A 21,635-nucleotide genomic window follows, 5' to 3' on the forward strand; every position below is an offset into this window, starting at 1 on the left:
CACCCAAAATGCACACCAATATTTCTCTTAGCCGTGTGCGGTGCCCCCCTCCACAGTTTACGCCTCTGGTCATAGCGTCATAGTGCTTAGGCGAAGCCCTACGCGATCACATCACCATCACCGTCGCCACGCCATCGTGCTAACGAAACTCTCCCTTGACCCTCTACTGGATCACGAGTTCGAGGGACGTCATCGAGCTGAACGTGTGCTGAACACGGAGGTGCCATACGTTTGGTACTTGGATCGGTTGGATTGTGAAGACGTTCGACTACACAACCGCGTTAATATAATGCTTCCACTTTCGGTCTAAGAGGGTATGTGGACATACTCTCCCCGTCTCATTGCTATGCATCTCCTAGATAGATCTTGCGTGATCGTAGGAATTTTTTTGAAATTGCATGCTACGTTCCCCAACAATGTGGAGTAGTAGTAGTAGATGCAGGCAGGAGTCGGTCTACTTGACATGGACATGATGCCTATATTCATAACCATTGCCTTGGATATCATCATAACTTTGCGCTTTTCTATCAATTGCTCGACAGTAATATGTTCACCCATCGTATTATTTTCTTTCAAGAGAGAAGCCTCTAGTGAAACCTATGCCCCCCGGGTCTATTTTCCATCATATATTTTCAGATCTATAAACCCAAAAACGCAAAAATACCTTGCTGCAATTTATTTGTTTTTACTTTGTTTTACGTTTTAGTAATCCTTTACATCTACCTCTATCAGATCTCTCAGTTCTCATCCTTGCAAGTGACCGTGAAGGGATTGACAACCTCTTTATTGCGTTGGGTGCAAGTGTTTGATTGTCTGTGCAGGTGCATAGATTGGAGACTTTCTTGTACCTCCTACTAGATTGATACCTTGGTTCTCAAACTGAGGGAAATACTTATCTCTACTTTGCTGCATCACCCTTTCCACTTCCAGGGAAAAACCAATGCAAGCTCAAGAAGTAGCAGGAAGAATTTCTGGCACCGTTGCCAGGGAGGTTCTACATCAAGCCTACCATGTACCCACCATTCACTCTCATCGCTTGCATTACATTATTTTCCATTTGCCTCTCATTTTCCTCTACCCCACTTCTAAAGCAATTTCAGAAAAACACAAAAATATTTGCCTTTTTATTTGCCTTCATTCCGTTCGTCTTTTCGTTTGCCTCTATGTCTTACTTGGCTCGTTTGCTTGTTTACTTGGTATAATTGTGTGTTTATTGAAAATCAGAAACAAAAAGGTTTATGGATCCACTTAAAGTTTTCTACTTGGATCATCTTCGATCCATATGTGCTCGTGCTGAAACCCCAACTAGTTTAGTTGAGGGAAAATCTTTAGATGAGGATGCTCATTTTGTGCGTCACCGTTTGTCTGAAAAAGGAGACTCTTATGGAATCAAATAAATTTTTTGCTATTCTATGCTTGGAATCTTTGTGAACTTTGTGATTTTACTTGTTGCTCTAAGAACCCAAAAAAACACCTTCCCTACCTATATGAGTTTAATGACAATGAAATCTTATCTTCTTATGAAAAGGGTGTTTATAGCTACTATGATATCGAACAAATTGAAGAATTTTTTCTTTTAAGGGTTCTTACGAAGTTGCTTCTTTGATTGATAAGTATGATATTACTCTCTACAAATCTGAAAATTTTGACATACTTAAATATTGCTATGAAAACTATGCTCATAATGCCTATGTTAAGGAATTTGTTGAGAGGATGACCGTTGCTTTAGAATAAAATAATGATATGAATGAATCTATAGATAATTATGATTTTGTTGATTTGATTGCAATATCCCTTGATGAACATGATGCTTGCTATTCTTATGCCCATGTTGCCAATATTAATGTTTATGGAGATGAATTTTCTATAGTTCCTTATGTTAAACTTGAGATTATTGCTATTGCACCCATACTTGATAGTTCCTTGAATCAAAAGCATGATTGCAATGATGTTATTCTAAATTATATTAACGTCAGTTGTGCTAATAATATGCAAAACCCCAAGCTTGGGGATGCTAGTTTTTCTATGTCCGCTACTTATTGCAATGATCATGATTGGGGTGATAATGCTTGTTATGATCTTGACAATTTGTTTAAGCCTCATGATGAATATGTTTGCGATAATATTGAAAGTGGGTTTGGAAGAGTGTCAACTTTAGGAAATAATGATCCCACTAATTTGGAGATTGATCAATCTTATGAATTTTTTGATAAAAGTGGGCTTGGAGAGGTCATGACTTTATTTGATGATAATCCCACTATTTTGCAAGAGTATCAACTTTGCATGCATGTGGATCATGTAGAGAATATATTATGTGATAGATATATTATTGAATTTGAATATGATCCCACATGTAATTATTACGAGAGAGGAAATATGGTTGTAGAAATTTTCACGTCACTAAATTACCTCTCGTTATGTTGAGATTGCTATTTTTTTCTTTCTTCTTCCTTGCATATCGTAGATCCACGTTGGTGGAGACTTTAACCCACGAAGGGTAACGGTTGCGCGAGTCCACAAAGGGCTCCACCCACAAAGGGTCCACGAAGAAGCAACCTTGTCTATCCCACCATGGCTATCTCCCACGAAGGACTTGCCTCACTTGGGTAGATCTTCACGAAGTAGGATGGGCGGAGGGGTATATATATCCTCCACACAAAATCTAGCCGTTACACGCAATTTACCAAACTCGATGGGACCAAATAGTGGAACTCGGTCAGACCGATATGGTTCAAAATATAAACATTAGAATTTTCGGTGGGACCGACAAGATAAACTCGGTGAGACTGATGTGCTAGGGTTAGGGTAAAACCTCAACTCGTTTTGACTGATTACACAAATTTGGTGAGACCGAATTTGGTAATGAGAAAACAGAGAGTTGGTCAGACAAACTCGGTGCGACCGATTGCATATCTCAGTGGGACCGAAATAATTGCAACAGGCAACAGAGAGTTTGCAAGCCCATCTTGGTGAGACCAAGATCTCATCGGTGAGACCGAACTGATTAGGGTTTCTGGCAGTGGCTATGTCAAGTGAACTCGGTGGCGCCGGATGGAGCAAATCGGTGGGGCCGGGTTTGACTTTAGGTTTAGGACATATGTGGAAATGATAAAGTGATTGAGGGCTTTGGAGCATATCACTAAGCACTTTGAGCAAGCAAGCCATTAAGCAACACCTCATCCCATTTTAATAGTATTGGCTTTTCCTGTGGACTCAATGTGATCTTGGATCACTAAAATGAAAATGTAAAGTCTTGTGCTTTTGCATATGTTTGTCCTTTAGCTTCTTGAAGGGGTTCCATATCCTCTTGTCCATGCCACCCACTGTTGAACTCATCTGAAATATACTAGATAAAAATATTAGTCCAACAAGAGATATGTTGACATTAATTACCAAAATCACCCACGGATCACTTGTGCTTTCATTAAAATTATCAACGCCTAGCTAAAAGGCTTTAAAGAAAAGCGCTTGTTGGGAGACAACCCAATATTTTCTTTTCTGTTTTTATGAAAATACACATCATTACCTCTGTATTAATTTGGTTTGGTGTTTTAATAAGTGTTTAAGCCAAGTAAGACCTTTGGGATGGCTTACGGTGATAGTTGATTTGATCTTGCTAGAAAATAGAAAGTTTTGCGCCCAGTAAAACAATTTTAAAAAATCACAGAAGCATGCTTTTGATCTGAATTTTTTCACAAGATTGATATACAAATTTCCCAGGTTTCCTAATTTTTCAGAATTGTTGGAGTTACATAAGTATACTAAGTTTATAGATCGCTACAAACTGTTCTATTTTTGACAGATTCTGTTTTCTATGTGTTGGTTGCTTATTTTGATGATTCTATGGGTAGTATCGGGGGCTATGAACCATGGAAGAGTTGGAATACAGTAGATATTACACCAATATAAATAAGGAATGAGTGCACAACAGTACCAAAAAGGTGGTGATTTATTTTATTATACTAATGGTTCTCATGAGTTTTCTGTTGAGTTTTGTGTTGTGAAGTTTTCATGTTCTGGGTAGATATTTGATGGACTATAGAATAAGGAGTGGCAAGAGCCTAAGCTTGAGGATGCCCAAGGCACCCCAAGGTAATATTCAAGGACAACTGAGCATCTAAGCGTGGGGATGGCACGGATGGCATCCCCTCTTTCGTCTTCAATCCATCGGTAAATTTACTTGAGGCTATATTTTTATTCACCACATGATATGTGTTTTGCTTGGAGCGTCTTATATGATATGAGTCTTTGCTTTTTAGTTTGACACAATCATCCTTGCTGTACACACCTTTTGAGAGGGACATGCATGAATCGTGAATTTATTAGAATACTCTGTGTGCTTCACTTATGTCTTTTGAGCTAGGAAATTTGCTCTAGTGCTTCACTTATATCTTTTTAGAGCACAATGGTGGCTTTATTTTATTGAAATTGTTGAACTCTCATGCTTCACCTATATTATTTTGAGAGTCTCTAAACAGCATGGTAATTTTCATAGGTTATGAATTTAGTCCTAATATGATGGGCATCCAAGTGGGATATAATAAAAACTTTCATATAAAGAGCATTGAATACTATGAGAAGTTTGATTCCTTGCATTTGTTTTGAGATATAAAGATGGTGATATTAGAGTCATGCTAGTGAGTAATTGTGGATTGGTAGAAATACTTGTGTTAAATTATTAGAGTCATATTTTGTTGTAGAATCGTGTTGTAAGTAAATAAAAGTGTGATGATCATCATTAGTAGAGCATTGTCCCATGTGAGGAAAGGATGATGGAAGCTATGATTCCCTCACAAGTTGGGATGAGTCTCCGGACTTTGAATAAAATAAAAGAGGCCAAAATAAGCCCTAATAAAAAAAGAAAGAAAAAATGAGAGAAAAGAGAGAACGGGCAATGCTACTATCCTTTTGCCACACTTGTGCTTCAAAGTAGCACCATGATCTTCATTATAGAGAGTCTCCGATGTTGTCACCTTCATATACTAGTGGGATTTTCATTATAAGAACTTCAAAGTAGCACCATGATCTTCAAAGTAGGACCATGATCTTCATTATAAGAACTTGGCTTGTATATTCCAATGATGGGCTTCCTCAAATTGCCCTAGATCTTCGTGAGCAAGCGAGTTGGATGCACACCCACTTAGCTCTAGTGCATCCGTTGCATGGCAATCCCTACTCACTCACATTGATATCTATTAATGGGCATCTCCATAGCCCGTTGATACGCCTAGTTGATGAAACGGATCTAGGGAAATTTGAGGAAGCCCATCATTGGAATATACTAACTTTCACGCAATCCCTTCTTTTTTCTTCTCCACAACCACCATATTCTATTGCACCTATAGTGCTATATCCATGGCTCACGCTCATGTATTGCGTGGAAGTTGAAAAAGTTTGAGAACATCAAAAGTATGAAACAATTGCTTGGCTTGTCATCGGGGTTGTGCATGATTTAATACTTTCTGTGATGAAGATGGAGCATAGCCAGACTATATGATTTTGTAGGGATAACTTTCTTTGGCCATGTTATTTTGAGAAGACACGATTGCTTTATTAGTATGCTTGAAGTATTATGGTTTTTATATCAATATTAAACTTTTGTTTTGAATCTTATGGATCTGAACATTCAGGCCACAATAAACAAAATTACATGGATAAATATGTTAGGTATCATTCCACATCAAAAATTCGGTTTTTATCATTTACCTACTCGAGGACGAGTATGAAAAAAATTCTATTTTTTATTGTTCCATGCCATTATATTATCTGTTTTTGATGTTTTATATGCATTAATATGCTATTTTATATTATTTTTGGGACTAACTTATCAACCTAGAGCCCAGTGCCAGTTTCTATTTTTTCCTTGTTTTTGAGTTTTATAGAAAAGGAATACCAAACAGAGTCCAAACAGAATAAAACTTTCACGATGATTTTTCTTGGACCAAAAGACACACGTAGGACTTGGACAAGAAGTCAGAGGAGTCTCGGTGAGGCCACAAGCCTCAGGGGCACGACCTGAAGGCTTGTGGGACCCTCGGAGCTCCTCTAACCCTAATTCTTGGCCTACAAATTCAGAAATATTCCCAAACGACCATATGCATCCACCAAAATACTTAACATCCCAAAATTCTAAATTATGGAATGTTATATTAAATAAATATATTTGATTGATTGTTTCATTGTGGTGTGGTTGCTTGTGTGAAATTGAGTGAAATTCGTAACTTTTTGAAAGTTAAATGAGAGGGAATAAAAGGACTTTCCCAAACTTTCATTTTTGCATTTATAAATTCAAATTCTTTGCACCACAAAACCCTGGAGAGAAGATGACATGACTTCTTCCATTTAAATAAATGAAAAGGGTTTCGAAAAGATTTGAATTTTATTTGGAAATATTTTCAAATTCAGAGACTTCAAGCAACTCAATGATTTTCATGAGAGAAGATAAAATGACTTCTTCAAAACATATGAAATATGAGTTGGGAGTTTAAAAGTATCAAATTAAAAGTCCTTTTGGAAATTATTTTCAATTTGGAGTTATTTGGTTTTTATTCAAATTATTTTTCTCCGAAAATAAAATATATGGAAATTAGGGTAAAATAATTCCCTACATCAGAAAATTGGAGAGAAATAAATTTGAATTAACTTTGGTATTTTTAAAATAATTTTTACTAGGGTTTTTTTGCAACAGTAGCACTGTTTGCTTTATTTCAATTTTTGCGGATTTTATTTGAGGCTAGAAAAATGTTCATGTTGTAGAAAATCTTCTTCTGAAAATCATGATATATTATATGCCTATATAATATTTTTATTTATTTGGTTTTTATTATTTTTCTTGCCTGGAAAATGTTCAAAAAATCCCCTCCGCGTGCCGAAGCCAGGCCAAGGCCCAGTTCCGCCGACTGCCTTCCCCGCGTGCGCCGTCGTGTCCTCGCCAGACTCCGGCTAGGAGTCCGGGGCGGAGCCGCCTCCCGCCCGTCGCCCCTTGCCCAAGCTGCCCCCTGGCCTATATAAGCCGTGCCAGGACCCCCCTCTCTCTCTCTCTGCTCGCGCCGCCGAACCCGCCCGCATCTCGCCGGAGCCGCGCCGCGCCACCGCTTTACCGCCGGAGCCGCCCGCGCCTTGCTTCGCCCCACACCGCATCGCCCACCGCTGCCGCACGCCGCCCTCGCCTCCGCCCGCCCGCGCCGCCGCGCCCTCTCCAAGCCCGCCCCCGCGCCAGAGTCCGCGACCGCCGCCCGGACTCGCCGACCCGCCGGCGTCCGATCCCGATCCAACCGCCGGTTTTCTTCCGGTCCGGTAAAACCGCCCCGGTCCGAACCGGTTTTCTTTTAAAGGTTCGGTTTGTGTTTAAAAACCCGTTTTTTTATTTAGTTTAGTTATTTAATGAACGTTTTCTGTTTAGGTAGTTCTAGTGAACAAATTCGTTAGTTAGCATTCCGCAACGAACGTTCATTAATTAGTTTTTTCCCTTTTTCGGTTTATTTTCATCAGGGACCTAGATGTAATTATCTTTCTTACAGATTATTCCCTCTGTTTCAAACGACCACATCTTTTTACTCGTTTGTCCAAATCCAACGAAACCAACGCCTACTTCTTCGTTATGATCCCCTCTATCCAGATAATCAACTTGAACATGTTTTTGAAAATTTAATTTTTTCTAAACAGATTTGCATTCAAATTTCTTTAGATCATAACTCGAGTTTTATAACTCCGATTTGGTTGATTCTTTTAGCAAATCGAAGCTCTTGACCTAAACTTTCTGATAAGGCCAAATTGACTTAATTTTGGTACTGTTAGAAATTGTTTTATGTTGCAAGAGTTATTTGCTTGGTTTTGATGCTTTTCGAATTGTCTTTTTCGTTCTTTCCGATCTTTTGAGTGATTGCTTATGTGTGGTTACTATTGCTTGCTTACGATAGATTGACCGGAGTGTGACGAGTAGAACTATCAAGAGTTTTGAGTGTGACTCATCTTCATCAACAGTACAGGACAGTTCACACTTTCATCATATCCCTTTCATACCCAATTTTTATGCATTAGCTCCAACCCTCAAACATTGCATGAGTAGGATTGATAACATGTGGGTATTGGGAAGTAGTTGATGAGGTAGGAACCTATTGCCCTGCATTCAAACCTTGGGAGTTACTACTACGTTATGCTTATACTGCTCTGCTATGCTGTAGACGTGGATTGGTTGAGTGTATTCATGAAAGATGTGAGAGTTATCATTAATGGTTAACTTAAGGTGGCTACTTTAATACACATCTAGGAGGATTGGTTGGGGCACCCTCGAGCACCCAGTGGTTTGCCCGGGCACCTGGAGAACCCAGTTCTTGCCCAAGGGGGTCCCGGAGGACCCGTGTGATCACCCTATGGAATGCCACCCAGGCAAGGGATCATAAGATTATTCATGCTAGAAACTTCCGTGTGCAGCCACAAGCTATTATGGGTTGTAGCATAGTTGAGTATGTTGCATGACCTCTTCCAGTGGTGGGCTAGAAGATGTCGGGGATGTAGGTTGGTACTGTCTACCCAGGGTTAGAGTTAATGCTTCTGAAAGACTGTGTCTCGGTCATCCGTTTCTCAAACGCCATGTAGTGCGAGAAATCCAACGGAGGAGATCGAGTCTTGTGGGGAAAAGTGCGCAAACCTCTGCAGAGTGTACAATCTAATCATGGTTAGCCGTGTCCCCAGTTATGGACATCTTGAGTATCTGGTTCTTGGATTATCATGTTGATCTCATCACTCTAATTAATTAATTTGTTGGGTTAATGATTATTATTTTGGGATTGAGTTGGAGGAACCTTTTCAATATTTATCAACCAACTTTGTAGTCAAATAAAATATATTCCTTTGCAGTAGGGAAAAATTGGTTTTTCGCAAAAATATGTTAACCATTGAGCCTCCACCAGCCATATATGCATGTAGTGATAGCCATTATTCATCATTATCCTATGGTGTGAATTTGCCAGTACATTCAATGTACTGACCCTTTGTGGCTGCAACGTCTCATGTTGCAGGAACCTTGCGACGAGTAAGTGATACGTTAGGGTTACGATTTTCTACACTCAAATTTGCCGTTGGTGTTGATGGGAATCCACAACCTTGTTGTTACTTCTGCTATATGGATTGAGGTAATAGTATTTACGTTATTTATACATGTGATTTACCACTGTTATAAATCCTCGAGTACTGTGTGTGTCAGCATACAGATCCAGGGATGACACTTAAGCACAGAGACTTGACCGTCTGAGGTCGGTTCGCTACAAGATGGTACCAGAGCACATGTTGACTGTAGGACGTGACCCCTAGAAACTGGCAAGCCCATAGGAAAGATTTTTCTCTACAACTTTCTTTTCAAAAAAAGGTCGTTTACCTCTCTTCTCTTATGAGCTTATCAAATATTCCCTTTTAGTGAGACTATACCCCTTTTTCCCTCTTGACCATGAAGATTCAACTGATGAGACCACTCCGAGGAGTACAAGATAACAGACAACTAAGACCACTTTGGAATGGTGAAGATTTTTTTCCGTGTACTATAATAATGGAAACTATAATGGTTGAAGACTTCGAAGACTAGGAGAATTTGAAGGCTCTGTAGAATTTCCAGATTGGTATGACCTAGGAAGGCTACCCTTATGGAATTTGTCAGACTATTGAAAGTTGTCAATACCCGAGAATCAAGGTGTATCGGAGAAAGACTGGAACATGGAGCATTAGAACTCAAAGTTTTGTCAAGAAAACCCTAAGGTAGGAGATAACAACTATGGAATGATAGCTCATGGAAATGACAAGAGCAGAAACACGGCTATCCATGATGTTATCGCTCGCTTATGCTATTGTCACCCTGCTGAGTTAAGCATGGATTTCTTCAGAAGGATTGGATGGTAGAAGGTTGATGGAGCATCTATCAGCAAAGGATGAAGTCTTAACCTTAGCCGGTGTATCGCTAGGATCTGGAGAATTACATCAGGATTTTTAAGATGGATCTGCAGGAAGCCGTATTTTGACAAAGAAGAATTTCGTGAAGAACACAGGACCCAGAAGCTGAAAGCAGCTTAGCTGGATGAGCAAAACCTCGAGATACCAGAGATTCGTCAGGAACTGAAGGACAGTAGGACCATGGTTCATGCCAAGGATGTTGAAACCTAGAAGTTTGGAACGCAACTCCAGAATATTAAAGGAAGTCACGAGAGACTTCGCATCAACAAAGATGATCTGGCAGAGGAATTTAAGAAGGACAAACACGATCGGAAGAGCCAATCGGAGACATGAACAAGAATCGAAGAGTTTAACGACTTTGAAGATTTATTGATCCTTTAGAAGACCAAACCCCTGTTATATACCTATGTTAGATGCGACGATTGTGAGCTGTCATTTGATTGATGTTTTCCGACAGCCACAAATAAAATCTGCCTTTTCAAAACTATTGTTTGCATTGTGTGTATCCCTCTCTATCTCTCTTATCCCACCCCAAAACCCATGGACCCAATAGTGGATGAATGGAGATGAACTCATGTTTCCTGGACCGATAAGTCAGTTGGAGACAGACCGATGGATTCAGAGCATGGAGGATCACATGAAGAATAACCCTATAGTAAGAAAGGATATGACCCAGCATGCTCTTCGGTGCTTTGAAAGAGGTGCTGCTACTTGGTGGATGATGTACCAAACCATCAATGGATGGCAAGGAGTAACCACTTGGAAATAATATAAGTTGACTTTTCCAAAGTCTCAGTTTGTGTTCCAGAAATTGACGCCTTATGGAAAGGATATGAAGAAAACTTGTGCATGCAAGCTTTGTGGAGAAATAGGACACAACCATAAGGAGCACACGGATGAATGCCCGAATTGTGAAGGAAGTCACTCAGCTGAAGAATGCCCAACTAGGCAGATCACTTGTTTCTTGTGTGAAGGGACTACCCACTACCCTGCTCAGTGTCAGATTTACCCTATGGTACAAAGAACCATCCAGCAGAAGAAGGAAGCAGTAAAAGGAGCCCTCGTGGAAATTTTAGAAAAACCAGTGATGAAGGAAGAGGTGGAGGACACACCCAAAGAAGACCCAATTAAACCCTGCACCAAGTCGTGCTATTTATGTGGAGAAGAAGGACACATCTCCCAGAATTGTCTGAATGAGGATCTAGTAGAATTCCCAATAGAAGAAGTAGAATATGACCCACAGGAAAGAGAAGCCCTGTTTGGAACGGAAAAGTCCAGGAAGAGAAATAGATTGGATTCCAGGAAGGACCTGAGTCATATCACCTGTTTCAGGTGCAAGGAGTCAGGGCACTACTTCAGCAGTTGCCCAAAAAGGAAGCCGAGCACCCAAAGAGGCTATGTAGTCATAAGGAAACCACGAAACTTGTCGAAAGTAATATGTTTTCGTTGCAATGAAGCAGGGCACTTTGCCAGGGATTGTCCCAAAGAGAAGGAAGCTTGTGCTAAATAGTTGTGTTTTGCAACGGAAAAAGGATATAGTAGTAGAAGTGGGAACAATCATTTTATATTAAGGTGTTAAGTTGAAGCATGTAATGGAAATGCAAAAGATTGAAATCGTTCGTGAATCAATAAAGTTAGCATCGTTGGTACTGATTGGATTTTTGAGTTGTTACTCTATGAAGAAAGTTTTTGACCATTTTTGAGGATATGAGAAGTATGGTCTATGGAAGAATTTGTGCATTTCAAGGGTGGTAGTACCCTGTGAGGACACTTGAACCCTGGGAAAGATGATGATATTCCACGAAGTGGACTTCGGACAAAATAAGTACGAGTTTTGTCTCGATATATGGGATACCCCAAGAATATGAAGGGATGAAGTACAATTGGATATAAAGGAGGTATGATGTTGGAAATATGGAGCAATTGTAACTCCATGATTAATCTGAGTAATCACGTCTTAGTTTGGTACAAATAGAAGGAAGAGAGACAGTACAATTGGATGGATTTAAGAATGCTAGGAAGCTGGATGTGGGAATAATGATCGGTTGCCCCGACGATGAGTTCAAGGAGTACAAGTGATGAGATGGGCCATAACCCACAGGCCCCAGGACCTGCCAAGAAGCAAGCACATTCTTGCTGAAGGAAAAACCCTGGAAGAAGGTATGCCTTTATCAATAGATGATCTTATAGGAGTTTACGTGTAACACCCCGGATGTAACTTTCCATATTTGTAACTCCAACTCTTGCCATTTTCGGCTATGTGTCATGATATTCCCTCCATGGTCGGGTTTTGTTTTTCGTTTTGCATTTTGTTCATGTCATGCATCTCATATCATGTCATCATGTGCATCTCATTGGCATACGTGTTCGTCTCATGCATCCGAGCATTTTCCCCGTTGTCCGTTTTGCAATCCGGCACTCCCACCTCCTCCGGCGCACCCCCCTCTTGTTTCTTTTCGTAAGCGGGTGTTGAACTTTATCGGAATGGACCGAGGCTTGACAAGTGGCCTTGGTATACCACCGGTAGACCACCTGTCAAGTTTCGTGCCATTTGGAGGTCGTTTGGTACTCCAACGGTTAACCGGGTAACTGCAAAGTCCTTTTGTGTGTTGCAGCAAAACCCCCCTCCAAACCGCCGAAAACCCCCCTAAGTCACCGCCATGCTCTAGGTCGTTCGATCACGATCGTGTGGGCGAAAACCGTGCTCCATTTGGAGTCTCCTAGCTCCCTCTACCTATATAAACACCTTCCCCTCCGAAATCCCGGGTCCAAACCCTAGCCCCGCTCCCTGCACGCCGCCGGACGTGTCCGCCCGGCGCCTGACGAACCAGCCACCGCCGCCCTCAGCCAGTCACAGCGCGACACGTGGCAGCCGCACCCCGCGCCGCCCGCGGCCCGCAGGGCCCGTACGCGGCCCCCGCGCCTCGCCCGCGCCCGGCGCCTCCCGCGTCGCCGCCGCCTGCCTCCGCCCCGCTCCCGCGCCTCCACCGCACGCCGCCACCCTCCGTCCTCCGCCGCACGCCGCTCCCCGCCGTCCGCCCGCCCCGCTGCCACGGTGCCCGCGCCCGCCGCCGCCGGTCGTCCGGTTGCCACGCCCCTTCTTCCTCCTCCCCGCCGGCTCCTTCCCGCGCCAACTCCGGCCCCGCGCGCCCTGAGCTCCGGCGAGCCCGAGCCGGCGAGCCTCGCCCCGATCTGAGACGAGGAGGTTGACTTTTCTTCTCCTTGCCCGAAATAATCTCCAAGTCCTGAAACTTTTACAATACATGCTCATGTTCATTGCATCATAACTCTCTGCATATAGCTCCGTTTCGTGCGTGTAAAATACCGAAATGTTCGCCTCGAGATGCTCTTCATTTTGTTCCATTGGACCATGTTCATTTGAGTCCATCTTGATGCCCAAATCTCGGGTGCAAGAGTGCTAGTTGCTGTTTACTGATGTTACTTATCAGGACTTGAGGATTTGTTATTTTTGTTGCATTTAATCTGTGCATCTTATGGGCATGAGCTCTACATGTGTTTTGATTTGTGCCATGCCATCTTAATAGAGGTGTATGCCATGTATTTGTTTGATCTCTGTGGTGACTAGCACAAGCATGCAAACTAGGCTTCCTGATGTTTCTGATTTCAGGGACTTAGTAGTTTTGCCAAGTCTGTGACAGCTGTTATTTTTTTGCTATGTATCCATGTGGCTACAGAGAGATCCATGCTTATTTTGGTGATGTTCAGTAAGGATGTTTTGTAGATATTTTTGTAGTTGATCCATTCATGCCCTTGTTTGCAATTATGGAGTGCCATAGCAGGACTCAATCTTGCTCTACTTTTGCTATAAAATATTTCTGGCAGATTGTTTACGTGATATTCAATTTTGTCAAGCTTGTTGTAGTTGTTTCATACATGCTATGTACTTGCTGTTGCCATGGATAGCTTCATAAAAATGCCATCTTGCTGTAGGTATGCTTGTTTTGTCATGCATTGCCTTGTGGTGAGTGAATCAAGCTCACCAAGATGCCTTCATATTACTGTTTCTGCCATGCTCTGTTTTCTGCTAAGTCTGAAACCTGTTAACGAAACTTGCTATGTTTACATGGTTGCCATCATATCTTCTGGTCCATTTTGGCTTATGGTCAGTAAGGGACTTTTGTCATATGCATTTAGTAGATTACTGCCATGCCTTGTTTTGCTATGTGAAGTCTGTGAACCTGATATCTTTTGCACTTTTGCCATGCATTTTTGAACCTGTTATGTTGTGATCTAGCCGTAGCTCATCTTTTGTCAAGCATCTCCTGTAGTTTACTTCCATTTGTTTTGTTGCTACGTTGGAGTGCTGTAGCATAGTTACTTGATGTATTCTAAGTGCTATCATGCTGTTAATCACATATTCGTGTCATTCTTGTTTTGCTTGCCATTTGCAAACCGTGCATCCGTTTCCGGTGATCTTTATATCGATTTCAAACGAAATCATCTCATCTTTCCAGTGGCATACTTGGTTTGCCAAGTTACTGCCTTGTTCATCCTTTTTCCTCCGGAGCACGCATATGCATCGCATATCATATCTTGCATCATGTTGCTTGTGCATTTCCCATGATTGATTCTAGTTCCGTTGTTTGTGTTCTTGTTGTGGGTAGAGCCGGGAGACGAGTTCGTGAACAAGCAACCTGTTGAGTACGCTTACGAGGATCAAGCTTTCGACAACTCTGAGAACCTTGCAGGCAAGATGACCACACCCTCAAAATCACTTCTATCTTTGCTTTGCTAGTTGTTCGTTCTTTTGCCATGCTGCGCTACCTACCACTTGCTATATCATGCCTCCCATATTGCCATGTCAAGCCTCTAACCATCCTTTCCTGGCAAACCGTTGTTTGGCTAAGTTACTGCTTTTGCTCAGCTCTTCTTATAGCGTTGTTAGTTGCAGGTGAAGTTGAAGTTGGTTCCATGTTAGAACATGGATATTTTGGATATCACAATATCTCTTATTTAATTAATGCTTCTATATATTTGGTAAAGGGTGGAAGGCTCGGCCTTATGCCCGGTGTTTTGTTCCACTCTTGCCGCCCTAGTTTCCGTCATACCGGTATTATGTTCCTTGAGTTTGCGTTCCTTACGCGGTTGGGTGATTTATGGGACCCCCTTGACAGTTCGCCTTGAATAAAACTCCTCCAGCAAGGCCCAACCTTGGTTTTACCATTTTCCACCTAAGCCTTTTTCCCCCGGGTTTTCGCGAGCCCGAGTGTCGGGGATATACACCTGGTATGACCCGGCCGGAAGTATGACCCGGCCGGACTAGGCATTTCGCTGATGATCCCGGTGGAGGACTAGCGACTCATGGGTCTGGCGGTGCATTGGTCAGAAAGCTCATGAACCAGACGACTCATGGATGTTCCCGACAGCGTGTCACATAGGAGACAAGGCCCAGAAGGCCGGATCACGTTTATGATGGGCCGGCTTAAGAAGAAAGGGATGACGAATATTTCCTTTACGAGGAAGCAAGACCCGGACTTGTAATTAACTTGTAAGAGAAGATAGACTAGTCCTACTAGGACTCCACATGTAACCCGCCCCTTTAAACTTATATAAGGAGGGGCAAGGCACCCGAAAGAGGGACAAGCAGCAAGAAATAATCTCTAGGGCTAAACACCGAGAGCCGGAGCCGGCGACTCTCCCGTGATCATAATGAGACCTAGCCTCAAACAGCACGTAGGGTTGTTACCGGATGATGTTTCCCGGGACCCGAAGCTGTCTAAACCCTTGTCTTGTGCGTTGATCCGCCCTGCGTCTCTCATCCCAATCAACCCCTCTCAAGCTACTACATAGATGCGCTGGCCTCACGACTAAGTCCTCACGCTAAGGACATCTGCCGTGACAATTCCATGACAGTTGGCGCCCACCGTGGGGCTCGCGCACCGTGGTGTTGAGTTCTTGGAGGGTTCGCTCCCAGGGATCGAGAAGTTTGCAACTGTCCAATATGAGTTTTGAGTTCAAGGGAATTTAGGGTTTGGCGTTCCTGTGCGTATCGCCGGTGAAATGCCATCCGTCAAATCCGGATAGAAGATCAAGTTTTTGAGGCCGACAGGAATTGTGCTCCAGCTGCCGTACACCACGTCAGATCAATCTACGTCGACAGGCACGTGTGGGCAAGAGTCAAATTACGAGGTGCTTTCATAAATTGATCTGCCAAAGACTATTGCTACTGTTGCTCGGAGTAGTACTACTTCCAATAAACAATTATGCTACTGTTGCTTGAAGGCAAGACTATACGTTGTTACGGATTGCATAAAGTGATTTTGAGGAGGTAACCTGCCCTGCTTCACGTGAGCATGCATGTTTGGAGAAGGATTGCAACACCGGGTCAAGCTGGCAACAGGTCCAATCACCAGCGCCGTACGTCAACGACGGCTCGTTGGAGAAAGTTAACGGGCGTGAGATTCCTCGGACGTGCATCGCTGCCGCGCCAAGCCGGCCCCACTGTTCCTCAGCTCCGACTCGACCTCGTACTAGCGCGCTGTCGGACCGCCCCGGTTTTGTTTTCCCTCTCGCCGAAGTGGCCCTGTCTTCGATTGCCGCCGCTGCTATCTGTCACTGGGTACGAGTCCAGCCTCCCAGGGCGCGCGTCCTCACACGCTGCCTCGCCTCCCGCTACTATTCTGCCGCGATCAACGGCCGCACTCCGGGCCGCCGTTTCGTCAACTCACCTCACCGGATTGTCGGGTCGTCTCCACTTTGAGCTGCCCTCGCGCAAGCTCACGCCCGCGGCCGTGAGTCGCCCGTAGCGAATAAGCCGCCGACGCAAGGGTTTGGAGTTCTGCTGTGCGCCGCCGATGCAAAGTGATCCGTTGAATCCGATCAATCAACAAACGCATGTGCGGGCAAGGGTCAACCCCCGAGTGGTCCATCCATTGGTCCGTCAACCCCGAGTGTGTGCATTGTTCTGGACTTGTTTAAAAAGAAAGGGGGAAGGTCACGTGGAGACCTCAGGCACTTGAAGACAAGAGAACCAATCAATTCTTTTGTCAAAAACAAAAGCAGCACTGTGCATTATCCAGCGCCAGCGTCTGTGTTCATCCGGGAAAAAATACCAGGTGTTATTTTTCCAATGTATTTTATCAGTACATGTTAATTCATCCGACAGCAGTTACTCTGGCCTATAATATTTTTATGCAGGACGGCTACTAAAAGAAAAAGGGGTGGTATTATACTGCGGAAGCACGTTCGGCTGTGCCGTGCAGCTTCTCGGATATGCGTATCGCGGTCCGGTTTACATCAACGCGCCGGCCGACTCGTCTGTCCGCACCGCCTTACAACACCACGGATGGCTCGCCCGTCTGCCTTCGCGGCCGGTTCACACGTCCGCGCCGGTTTACAATGCGGAGGACAACTTGCTCGTCCGCACCGGCTTACAACGCCGGGCCGACTCATCTGTCTGCTCCCGCGGCCGACTCACCCGTGAGTGATTTCAGTTTCACCTAGTGATCATCAACTTCGTGGCGGGTTATTTCCGGCTAAAACGAATCAGGTGCTATCCATCTAAGGTCTATTTTATTGGCACATATTATTTTTGTCAAAGAGCAGTTTATCTTTGCCTTGGTCTGTACTATTGTTGATGCAGGACATTTGTTCACTACGTCAAAACAAACATGGTTGACTCGCTCGCGCCGGTTTACAGCGCCGCGGCCGGTTCATCTGTTTGAGCTGCCTCTGATGCGGCGGTCGACTTTTCCATCCTTCTATTGCGGCCTGGTCTACATCGACACACCAGGACTGCATCTGTCTGCATGAGCGGATTATTGAATATGAGCAAGTCACTACTTGGGAAGCCCGATTTTCTTCCACCAGCTTGGAGGAAAATTTTCATGTGTTATCAGCCGCCGTCGGCACTGGACGGCTCAATGGGCATGCACATAAGTCGCCGCCACTACAGTTTGGTTAACTTCAAAACATCCAGTTGGAAGGAACCATTGGCCGAGTTGCTGACACGGCTCATACGGGGTCATTTATAACCCGCCGCAGTCACCTCAACTTTCTGTGGATTCACATCGCGCTATCAACACCAATGATATACACCTTATGCTATGGTCAATATAGAGAATCTCAAAGCCAACTCCTCGAGTCGTCTTGAGACTCGGGGGCTACAATGATATGACTCGGCAGCATTGGTCGGTTTCAATGCATTCAAGAACTCCGGGTCATTGGAGGGAAAAATAACCCGGTCCCAGAGGCTACCGCCATATTGGTAAAAAGTTTAAAGGCCGTCAGAAAATTTCCGGCTGAAAAAGAAGGATTCCGGTTTAAATCCGGCTCAAGAGACTTGACATCTCCCACAAAGCACTGAAGCTCTTAAATATCCGGTTTAAAATCCGGTTCAAGGGAAATTTATCTGCCACAAAGTTTTGAAGCTCTCAAATCCGGTTCAAAATCCGGTTCAAGGTAAATTTGTTTATCACAAAGCCTTGAAACTCTCAATATCCGGTTTTTCCGGTTCAAAAAGAATTTATCTCTCGCAAAGTTCAAGTTCTCAGGAAAAATTTAGGGGACCAAAAATAGTTTTTACAAAGCACAACTCAAACATAGGTACCTTGCTTTAATGACCATTGGGAGCTGATCGTATTCGAATTTAGCTTAACCCTTAGGGTGTGACCCTGATCGTATTCGAATCAGAGTCGTTAAATATTCTCATGATCACTAGGGGGCTTACTATTCAAACATAGGTCATATTCGAACAAAAGAGAACATAGCTATCGGTACCCTTTTGATTGGCACACTGCCGAGCTCACTAGGGGGCTTCTTGATCGTATTCGAATCATAGCTCAACCCCTTTTGGGAACCGACGTGGATCGTATTCGAATCAGCGTCGTTAAACAACTCTCAAGGTCATTTAGGGGCTTCCTATTCAAACATAGGTCGTATTCGAACCAAAGAGAACATAGCTGTCGGTACCCTCTTGATCGGCAACGCCAAAGCCACTGGGGGCTATATGATCGTATTCGAATCTTAGCTTAACCCCTTTGGGATGGTTTTCTGATCGTATTCGAATCATAGGCCTCAAAATTTTTGAAGTCCCTTTTTGCAAATAATTTTTGGGATTTTATTTGAAAGCTCTTTTGAACACATCTAAAGTATATATGAGTGGTTTCTATTTAAACCCGGCTTGATTTTTGATGATAAGTCGCCGGCTTATGACAATCATCATCTATGTGGAAGCATTGACTTCTAAGGATTGGGTTATCACACTTACTGCACAGGTATCATAAGCCGGCAGTACAATTCAATATCACAGGTATGATATTGTTTATACATGATTATGTTTAAACTGGCCCTGGCTGTGGACTTTAAGCCGCCGGTATGTTTTGAATTGCGCCATTGGAATCATGCGCGTATCAAAGATTGGGTTGTCACCCTTATCGTGCAGGTCATATAAACCGACAAATGCAAATTCAATATCACAAGTATGATATTATAGTTATGTTTCAAAGTTATGATTCATAACAGGCTTATCTGTGACTCCTTTTTTACACATCAGTGGTCATATGTAAGATATTATGACCCGCCCTGCGGTAAACCGCCAAGGGTTCTTGTGATCTACTTGCGTGCAGGATAAGACTACATTTGGGTGGTTACCCGCCCTGGTTTTTGACGTTAAGTCGCCAGGGCATATGTTGTTTAAACTTTGCAGGATTTACAGAGCTATGACTTACATAAATGATTAAATTCACGCCCATCATCATAGATGGAAATTGGTGTCTCAAAAGGGTTATCAATTCTTGATTTTCTCAAAGGCTATAAGCCGCCGGGTTGTACAAATTCCAGCTTACAATGGAGGCGTATTAAATCGCCATCGGCCAAGAGCCACCGAGTATTTAAACTCTGAATTGACTTATCAGCTGATGAGGTATTCAAAGTCGCTTTGGCGCAATGGCTATTATTTTATCAATGGGAATGTTTTGTTCTACAATGGAAAGAATAGTCCCGAGTCGCTGCAGGCTTACGACCCGGCACTTGGGGGCTAATACAAAGTCATTTTTTTCTCAACTTATTGAAGACCCGACTCATCACATTCTAAATGAGCCGGCCCTTAGGGGCTACCAATTGCTCCTGTCGAAGATTCAAGGTACACAAGCCTTAATCCATTATATTGAAAGATCCACTATTCAGTTGGTAGAGTACAAAGCTCTTAACCTTGTGGACGTGGGTTCAAGCCCCATGGTGGAGATTACATCATATACTGTTATTATCAATAATCATATTTACAAAGTCCCTGCTCATTATTGCATAATGACCCGGCCCTTGGGGGCTACGCTGGTTGAAGTTTATATGAGCATAAGGCAATTACAAGTCCCGGGTTGCTGCAAGCATGACAACCCGGCACTTGGGGGCTACATAATATGGAGTATTCAGTTGTTACTAGTGACTGAGATGAAGAATATGGATTTCTTCAAAGTGGCAGCATTTATATTGAAGCAAGTCTTAAGCCATCACTTTGTTTTGCTCAAGACCTGGGGGCTACAGGTATTATATTATTATCGAAGAAATATTTTCAAATTCTTTGTTGTGAGCAAACCAGATTGACCCGGCCTCACCAATCATTATGACCCTGTGTCTACAACCCGACATCCTCAATAATCATGAACCGGCGTTGGCAATAATCATGACCCGGAATTATTAGCTTTTATAACCCGACAATGGTGGTAATCATAAACCGGCAAGTTTTACATCTTCAAGCCGGCTGGATATTAGTTGAATATTTCAGAGACTAATATTTTTGTCAAGTCAGAGCATTGAAGGCCAATTTAAATGGATTATTTATTTACAAGAGCCAATATCAGCAAATGGGTTGTGAAGCTAGCCTATTGACCCGGATATTCCAGGAGAAAATGTCAAGGACTCAAGGATGATCAGGTGCCGGTTTACAAGAATATTTAACCCGGAGCACAACCTGTCAAATTTGTTCTTGTGTTTATGTTGCAGGATCAGTTTAACATGGATAAATCCAAATTAAACTAGGGGCTCATGTCGGGGATATACCCCATGGTATGACTCGGCCGGAAGTATGACCCGGCCGGACTTGGCATTTCGCTGATGACCCGGTGGAGGACTAGCGACTCATGGGTCTGGCGGTTCATTGGTCAGAAAGCTCATGAACCAGACGACTCATGGATGGCCCCGACGGCGGGTCTGATAGGAGACAAGGCCCAAGGCCCAGAAGGCCGGCTCACGTTTATGATGGGTCGGCTTAAGAAGAAAGGGATGACGAATATTTCCTTTACGAGGAAGCAAGACCCGGACTTGTAATTAACTTGTAAGAGAAGATAGACTAGTCCTACTAGGACTCCACATGTAACCCGCCCCTTTAAACTTATATAAGGAGGGGCAGGGCACCCGAAAGAGGGACAAGCAGCAAGAAATAATCTCTAGGGCTAAACACCGAGAGCCAGAGCCGGCGACTCTTCCGTGATCATAATGAGACCTAGCCTCAAACAGCACGTAGGGTTGTTACCGGATGATGTTTCCCGGGGCCCGAAGCTGTCTAAACCCTTGTCTTGTGCGTTGATCCGCCCTGCGTCTCTCATCCCAATCAACCCCTCTCAAGCTACTACATAGATGCGCTGGCCTCACGACTAAGTCCTACACCTAGGACATCTGACGTGTTAATTCCACACGACAGGGCCCCCTCGTGGAAACTCGAGGTCTGGTTTTACTCG

The sequence above is a fragment of the Triticum aestivum genome, chromosome 5D (assembly GCF_018294505.1).
Source record: "Triticum aestivum cultivar Chinese Spring chromosome 5D, IWGSC CS RefSeq v2.1, whole genome shotgun sequence".
Lineage (NCBI taxonomy): Eukaryota > Viridiplantae > Streptophyta > Magnoliopsida > Poales > Poaceae > Triticum > Triticum aestivum.